Genomic DNA, 7,805 nt, shown 5'->3' on the forward strand with positions numbered 1-7,805 from the left:
GACTACATGGGCACAACGATATAATAAGGGGTTTGTACTAATAACAATAAGGGGTTACACTAGTAGTATAGGGACCTAACACATGGAAAGTGTTGCTAAGATACAGAATTGTAAATTCAGAGCTTAGTTTTGTTTTAGTATTTTTTACTAAGAACAATGAGGATGGTGTTTCCCTTAAGGGGGTTGGGTTTGTAACGCCCCTGGTATACTCCCCCTGATTTTTGTAATGTAATTGTACTATGTTTATAAATTATTATAAATGTTATTTTAATGGCCTAAAGAGTGGGACACAAATCCACTATCTGATGGGGAAAACAAAGATGAACCTGAATGGTGTTAGCTGGAGCCACTACTTAATTAGTGTGCAACTAGCAAGATTTTTTTTGAAGAATGTTCAATGAGGAACATGAAGAGACAAAACATAAAAAAGTTAAAAAGTAATTTGAACAACAAGAGTGGGTGGGATTTTGGTTGAATGAAAGAAGTTTGAAGACATAATTGGATTTTTAGCAAGGAGCCAAACTTGTGAACATGATTTCTAGCCAAATTTTCTCAAAAAATCCTCTTGGATTGTGGATTTGGCTCGAAGGTGCTTGTTGTAAGAAATACAAGCTACAACTAGTCTATGGTTGGGTGGAAAATCGAAGTCCCACCTTCAGTTTTAGCCATTGTTAGATCTCAATAAGTGTTATTAATTTTTCAACTGTGAATATGATGATTTAGTTCTTTATCAAATTGATGTATAGCTCTTTGATAATCTTGCATGGCTGTAGGAAACTGTTGCATCAAATCAATAGGAAAAATGTGTTGAATGTTTTATGGATTATATTAAAATTCTACCTTGAGATTGCAAGAAATATATCTTTATTTTTATGTGCAAGTTAATATGTGCATGTGGATATGCAAGGTTTTATGATTAAAATTTCTCACATTTTTACTATAACTTCTCTTTTGGATGGTTCTAGACGCTGAAACTTGGACTATGGTGAGGAGAAATCATATTGACTCTCTAGTCTAGTTTTCAGATCTTGGGTCATGATATTTTAGGAGATATGATTAGAGGGGGTCGATCTTCCCTAACACTCCTAAAATTGTTCTTCAAACAGATCATGTTGGAATTTTTTCTATAAATTCTCTTCGACGAGGTTCCAAAAGCTTAAACTTAGACCATGGTGAGGGGAAATCCTCTTGTCCTTTGGTCTAGTTTTCAGATCATAGGTCATGATATTTTAGGAGATATGATCAAAGGAAGTTGAACTTCTTGAACGCTACTAAATTCGTACTTCATTTATGGTGCAATTCCCTTGCCAACTATAAAACACCAATGAAACTCATACCAGTGCAAGGTGCAAAGAAAAATCCAATTTTGGCCAGACCCTTATGAAGTGATGAACTTAACAAATTTGATGACTTGCCTTGAAAAGCATCTGAAAACTCCTCTTGTCTTGTCTGAGTCGAATTATGGACAACATTCATGAAGCTTGTTTCACTAGATGTCATGTAATCCTTGGCAGAGATATCTGCACAGGAAAGATGCTCCTCTCCTGAAATCTGACATCCATTATTACTATTCACTTTGCTGCATCCTATACCCGAATTTTGGTATTTAATATCCCTTGGTTCTTGCAAAAGGGGATTCCTTGAGAGAAGCAAGAGACCGATTGTTTCGAGCAATCTGACTAGGTGGCAAAAGAGGAAAAATTCCTCTTTCCTTTACTTTTTCACAAGGACTCACAGGTTCCAAATAAATTAAATTTTGTTTAGCATAATTCCCCTTGATATTTTCCACACATTTTTGCAAGCAGAATCTTCCACGCAATGACTCATCCTCCATTGAGTTTATTGTGATTTGGTCTAGATTTAATGCTGACAGATTGTTGTCTGACCTCCAACCAAAATCGATGCAAGCAAGAAGACCATCATTCCATATTGAATCTACTCCATTATTACCATTTGGTTGTCCATAATCTTGAATACAACAATCCTTTAATCGTTGAACTTGATTCCCTGTCATCCAAACATTCAAATCAGATTTGCATCAAGTTGGCCCAGAGTCATATACAGAGCAAACATAAAAATTACCTTCCAACTCCTGAAGAGTGGCTGAATTTCCAAAGTTGAAATTTGTTTCTCCCTCCAGTGGCACTATTGTTGTGTCGGTCTCTGAAGCTAATGATAAATCCAGCCCAGTATCTTTATAAAGAACTACAATGTTTTCTATTCCAGTAAGTTGATCATTACTCTAGTTTAGGTAGCAAAAAACTCCGAAGGCATACCAGCTACAAATCACACTTGTGAGAGACTTAAAAATTTATTTAGTGCTAATGTTGGCTACAACTAGAAAAATAATACATGTGCATGAAGAGTATTAGATTAAGAGTATTAAGAGTATTGAGAATTGAATAGAGACAAGCACCAAACTGTTTCAAAATGCATAAACATATCATGAAATTGCATGTATATGGATATTTCGAGATCAATGTCTTCAGAAGTTGCCCCTTCCTCGTTATTCCTATTGTTTTCCAAAAATCTAAATCAAGATGCACGTGTCTAGACAAAAAAGATGTGATCTAACCCTTTCAGTCTCACACAAGAGTCTACCAGCAATTATATAGAAAAAATTACCATTCCCTATATAACCTGGCCTCAAAACCATGGGAAGGAAATGTAGAAGCTCCATTGGGAAGTTCTGGGTATATTCAACATTAATATCAACCAATCACATGATTCGAATAGAAAATGGCATCAACCCATGGTATTCATCCACCCATGGTATTGTATGTGGCATCCACCCATGGTATTGTAATTGACATCCACCCATGGTATTCATTCACCCATAGTATTTTCCCATGGTATTATGATATCCACCCATGGTATTCATTCACCCATGGAATTGACCCGTGGTATTGTGACATCCACCCATGGTATTCATTCACTCATGGAATTGACCCGTGGTATTATAACTGAAAAATACTATAAGTAACAAGTCACATTTTTTAAAAGGATAGATTGTTTGCCACAATGTAGCCTTTATAGTTATTATTGGTTTTAATAAAAAGTTTCTTTGTGGTTTTGTTTATTGGTCATTCTCCTATTTTTTGTGGCAATTTATTTTTTCAGATCTTGGTGGCTCCCCCCCCCAACATCCATTTGAATATTTAAGATCTTTGGGGCCTCCCCCCACGATCTGGATCTTTGGTATCAGAGAAGGTTATGATTCCATGGGAATGAGGGTTTGATGCATATTTTAGTTTCAAATTTTGCAGCAATATTCAACAAATTTCAGGCATGTTCTATGTCATCCACAGAGCATTTTCTTCGACCAAGCGGGAAGAATTTTTCTTTTTCCATTTTTTTGTAGGAATGTTTTGTGGCGACCAGTTTGTAGATCAAATCTGAAATTTTTGGTGTAAAATTTACAAAAAAATATCATATCTAGATTCCTTGTGAAAAAATACCCAAATTCAAAAAACAAATCGGCCGAATTGGAGTCCGGATGAGGGAGATATCGCTGATTTAAAATCAGCTATGTTGTCGAAATGTTTCTGACAACAATTCGTGGATTGCGGCTCTCCTATCATTTTTTTTTGCAATTTTGGTGCATAATTTCGCAAAAGTGATTGTATATTTGATCTCCTCTCAAAAATCGCTCAATTTAAAAAAAAAATGGGTCAAATCAGAGTTCGGATGTGGGAGATATCACTGATTTAAATTCATCTATTTTTTCATAACTTTTGTGATGGTGGAAACGTTACAGCGCAAATCTCAGATTCTAGAGTGTCCAGATAAGGATTTCCAACACATGGGAAGATGCAAAATGGTCCTTTTATTTCCAAAAACAGGTTATAATAAATATTTTGAGTTATATTGACTGAGTTATGTCCATTTTAATTCTGGAGCAACATTCGGAGCGGGTTCCCTTTGGAGACGTGCCCTCCCACCCTGCTTTAGTAGGTACCTACTCCACATTCATCAGTTTCAGCATAGCAGCATTATAAATGATACAAGCCTCTTGGGAAATCCCAATTAATATGGGCTTACTTCATTACATAGCACTTTCTCATTATACAACTGACTGACCGGTAATAAATCAAATTTACACATAATTACAATATTAGATTACTTTGTTGTCACATTTCAACAATCTATGCCTTGACAACAATTTTCATAATCCCTTTCCCATGCCCATTCATCATCTCTTCTGCAAGCTAAGAGAAGCCAAACACCATTGAAGCTTCTCTACTGTAACTCGCTTCATGGATATGTCTGCATGATTCTCCCATGTATGGAGCTTCTTCAGAGCTATTTTTTCGCCATTGATCACATGTCTCGGAAAACAATACATTACATCAACGTGCTTGGTCTTGCTGTGATAAGATGGATTTGTAGCCAAATGAATAACACTCTGAATGTCACAGAATACTGTTACGAATATAATTCATAACAATTAGATAAATAAAATAAATATTAATATTAAATAATTAAATATTATTTATGTTAAATAATCATTAAATTAAATGAAAAGGAATGTCTAAAAGACATGCCCATTCACGAAAGGTCACCTGCTGAGGTATAAAAGAAGGGGCCTCATTGTACATTCATATCATCTTATACAATTTTATATATATTAATAAATTATTATATTAAATACCTGTGTGTATTTTAATAATTAAATCTACAATCTATCAATCTTCATGCATCAGCATAAGTTTTTATGCTACAGTGGTATCAAAGCCATGGCACACGATATAATCATGTGGGCCTTTGAACGTAGTTCGCCGCACAATGTGCCATTACGTTCACATCTTGATTATGTTGAACAAATCAGTATTCAAGAAGTATTTCAGCATTTAGAAAACTCATGTGCAGAAATTAAAACATGTCGAAAGGAAATTTCAGTTGAAGAGGAAGGGGTTAGTGAAGGTGAGGATAACCAAAGTGAGGTCAGTGAGTGTCTATCTAGTGAAGATGAAGGTGAAGAAGAAGAAGTTGTAGAAGATTTTGAAGATTCTAATTCAGAGACTGAATCTAAACCTAATAGGGAAGCAGAAAACTACATAATTTATGGATAATGGAAGATGTTGAATCAATTCATACTGAGTATACGAGAGGAACTGTTAACTCTAATGAGTATGCAACAATAACTGTTAACTCTAATGAGTATGCAGCAGTAACTGTTAACTCTAATGACTATGCCATGGGAATTGCTAGCCCTAATGACTGTGCCCCTGGAACTGTTAACTCTAACAGCAACCTTGGCATTCTACCTCATGATATTGATCATGACTGGATTGATACAATATCATTGAGTGGCTATTTTTCCCCTCTTGACAAATCAAATCAGGGGAAGAAGACTGTCTGGAGTGCTGGTACTGGATTTGGTGGTTGCAAAAGTGAAAGTACCCCTGGCGAGAAAATGAGAAAGTTTGAGAAGGAACTTGACTGTCGTGCAAAAAATATGTTGGCATCATTAATAGATATTATTAATAATAAAGCTACGAAACAATCATTCTTAGGCTTCTCATCATATGTTCTTCTCAGTCGGGAAAACATTCTTAGTCGAATTTTAGAATACTTTGTGATCAATGATTCAATGCTAGACATATGTGCAAGGAACAAGCTATATCATCAGTTGGTATCTCTATTGACAACAATGAAACATTATCCGAATATCCTTTCAATATTAATGGGATCCTACTGGGGAAGTGACACAAATGGTAGTTCCACTCATAACATTGGAAGTGATAGTTCTTTAATTGGAAAAATGAGAAACATATATGAACAATCCAAAATTATCACGAGAAGATTCATAGGAGGAAATGATGACAAAAATGTAGAGGCTGATGTCAGCATTGCTAGGTGTCTCTTGCAATGCTATGAGGGATTGGAAGAAGCAGCTCAGAACCAAGCGTTTACCATACAATAGATAATATCTGTTTCAGATGGGGAAGATACTGAAATGAAAGAACGCAGTGAAGCTAATTCAGATCAGTCAACATCTGCTTTAGTTTTAGGAATTCTCCAATGATAAAACCCCAGACTCGGAGCAATCAAATTCCACGAAAGAAAGAAATGAATACTCTAATGTTGTTGGCGCGTCAATAGGTGATGAAGAAGATCGCCATGAAAAAGGAGAGTTGGAGGAACATTACAGCCAGGAGGCATATAAACGCTGGCTCCCTCGCATATAGTCCGCTGAGAAATTAAACCGGCAGGCCACTGTTCCGCCAGCGCAAGCCGCAAATCCGTGGGCATTGTTCCCACTACGACAAATAATCTGCAAACTCGTTAAACCCGATAGTGTTGTCCGTTGCCAAAACAACATGCCCCAGGTCAATGACAAGAGGTGGAGTATGGCACTGATTCATACGTGGCCCTGCGGGTAGCAAATCGGTTCGGTGCACCGGTTCGGATTGGGCAATACATAAGTCAACGGATAGAATGATGTTTCACTTATCAAAATATAAACCAACATATGTCCACGCCGGGCGAGAGGGAAAAGAGAAAAGCACGGAGGTCATAGAAATTCCAGGATTCCCACTGCTCAACATATCATATTTGCCGACCTTTCTGCATCCTTCCAACGCTTACGCTTTTCTGCTGAAATTCTTTATGGAACAGTTCAAGCCATTTTCAGAGGTGACATGGATTCTGGAAAATTCTTTTCACGAGCTCGAATCGGAAGAAATCAATTCAATGAAATCCATAGCTCCGATTCGCACAGTCGACCCCCTCTTGCCTTCGGCTTTCTTGGACGGGCAGAATCCCGGAGAGACAGACTTGGGTGCACATCTCTGGAAAACCGCAGAATGCATGGATTGGATGAATACGAAGGGAACCAAGATGGCAGGAGGCAGTAAGTCTACTGCATGCATGAAGAGATTGATGGCTGATCTGAAGAGTCTGGAAGATGACGCCCCTGCAGGTGTTAGCGCAGAACTGCGAGAGGGCAATCTTATGAAATGGGATGCCGTTATTTTCGAGCCTCCAGACACTCCATGGGATGGCGGCATACTCAAGCTAATGCTCGAGTTTAGGGAGAATTACCCTAACACACCTCCAAAGGTGAGGTTTGTGTCGAAGATGTTTCACCCGAATATTTATGAAAGTGGTGGTATTTTCTTGGACATTTTGCAAGACAAGTGGTGCCCAGCCTACGATGTCCCAACAGTTCTCGCTTCAATTCAATCATTATTTCCTGACCCAAATCCAGATTCTCCTGCGAATGAAGACGCTGCTAAGTTCTACTTCAGTGATGTCAAAGAATATAAAAGAAGGGTCCGCCAGGTTGTTGAAGAGAGCTTGTCTAATGTATAACAGAAAATTAACGTGCTCATAAATATTAGAATTTTTCGATTAGGACTGTTGTGCTAAATTAATACCTCGTTTTTCACGTGGTCAAGTCCAGCAGAAAACGATAAAATGCGTAATTAAAATTTTAAATTTTCATACTTAAAAAAAAATAAAAAATTAAAATTAAAATAAAAAATAAAATCCAAGGGAATGTTACTGACAAGCTATAAGACGCTAGATTATATATGTCGAGATGATAGACACTAGTGAAGGAAATCCCCAGCGTTAAAGCTTTCAGGACAAAGCTTCCGAAGGGAGAGGCTATGTTATGAATATAATTCATAACAATTAGATAAATAAAATAAATATTAATATTAAATAAGTAAATATTATTTAGGTTAAATAATCATTAAATTAAGTGAAAAGGCATGTATAAAAGACATGCCCATTCACGAAAGACATGCCCATTCACGAAAGGTCACCTGCTGAGGTATAAAAGCAGGGGCCTCATT

The 7,805-nt window shown here is 36.9% G+C and overlaps 1 pseudogene; it reads left to right on the forward strand.

The window, feature by feature from the left end:
• The first annotated feature begins 6,441 nt into the window (after positions 1-6,441).
• LOC149146580 (ubiquitin-conjugating enzyme E2 1 pseudogene) lies at positions 6,442-7,317 on the forward strand (annotated as a pseudogene).
• The last annotated feature ends 488 nt before the right edge of the window (positions 7,318-7,805 follow it).

The sequence above is a fragment of the Pinus tabuliformis genome, chromosome X (genome assembly GCF_031772625.1).
Source record: "Pinus tabuliformis cultivar Carrire ecotype Pingquan chromosome X, CPIR1, whole genome shotgun sequence".
Lineage (NCBI taxonomy): Eukaryota > Viridiplantae > Streptophyta > Pinopsida > Pinales > Pinaceae > Pinus > Pinus tabuliformis.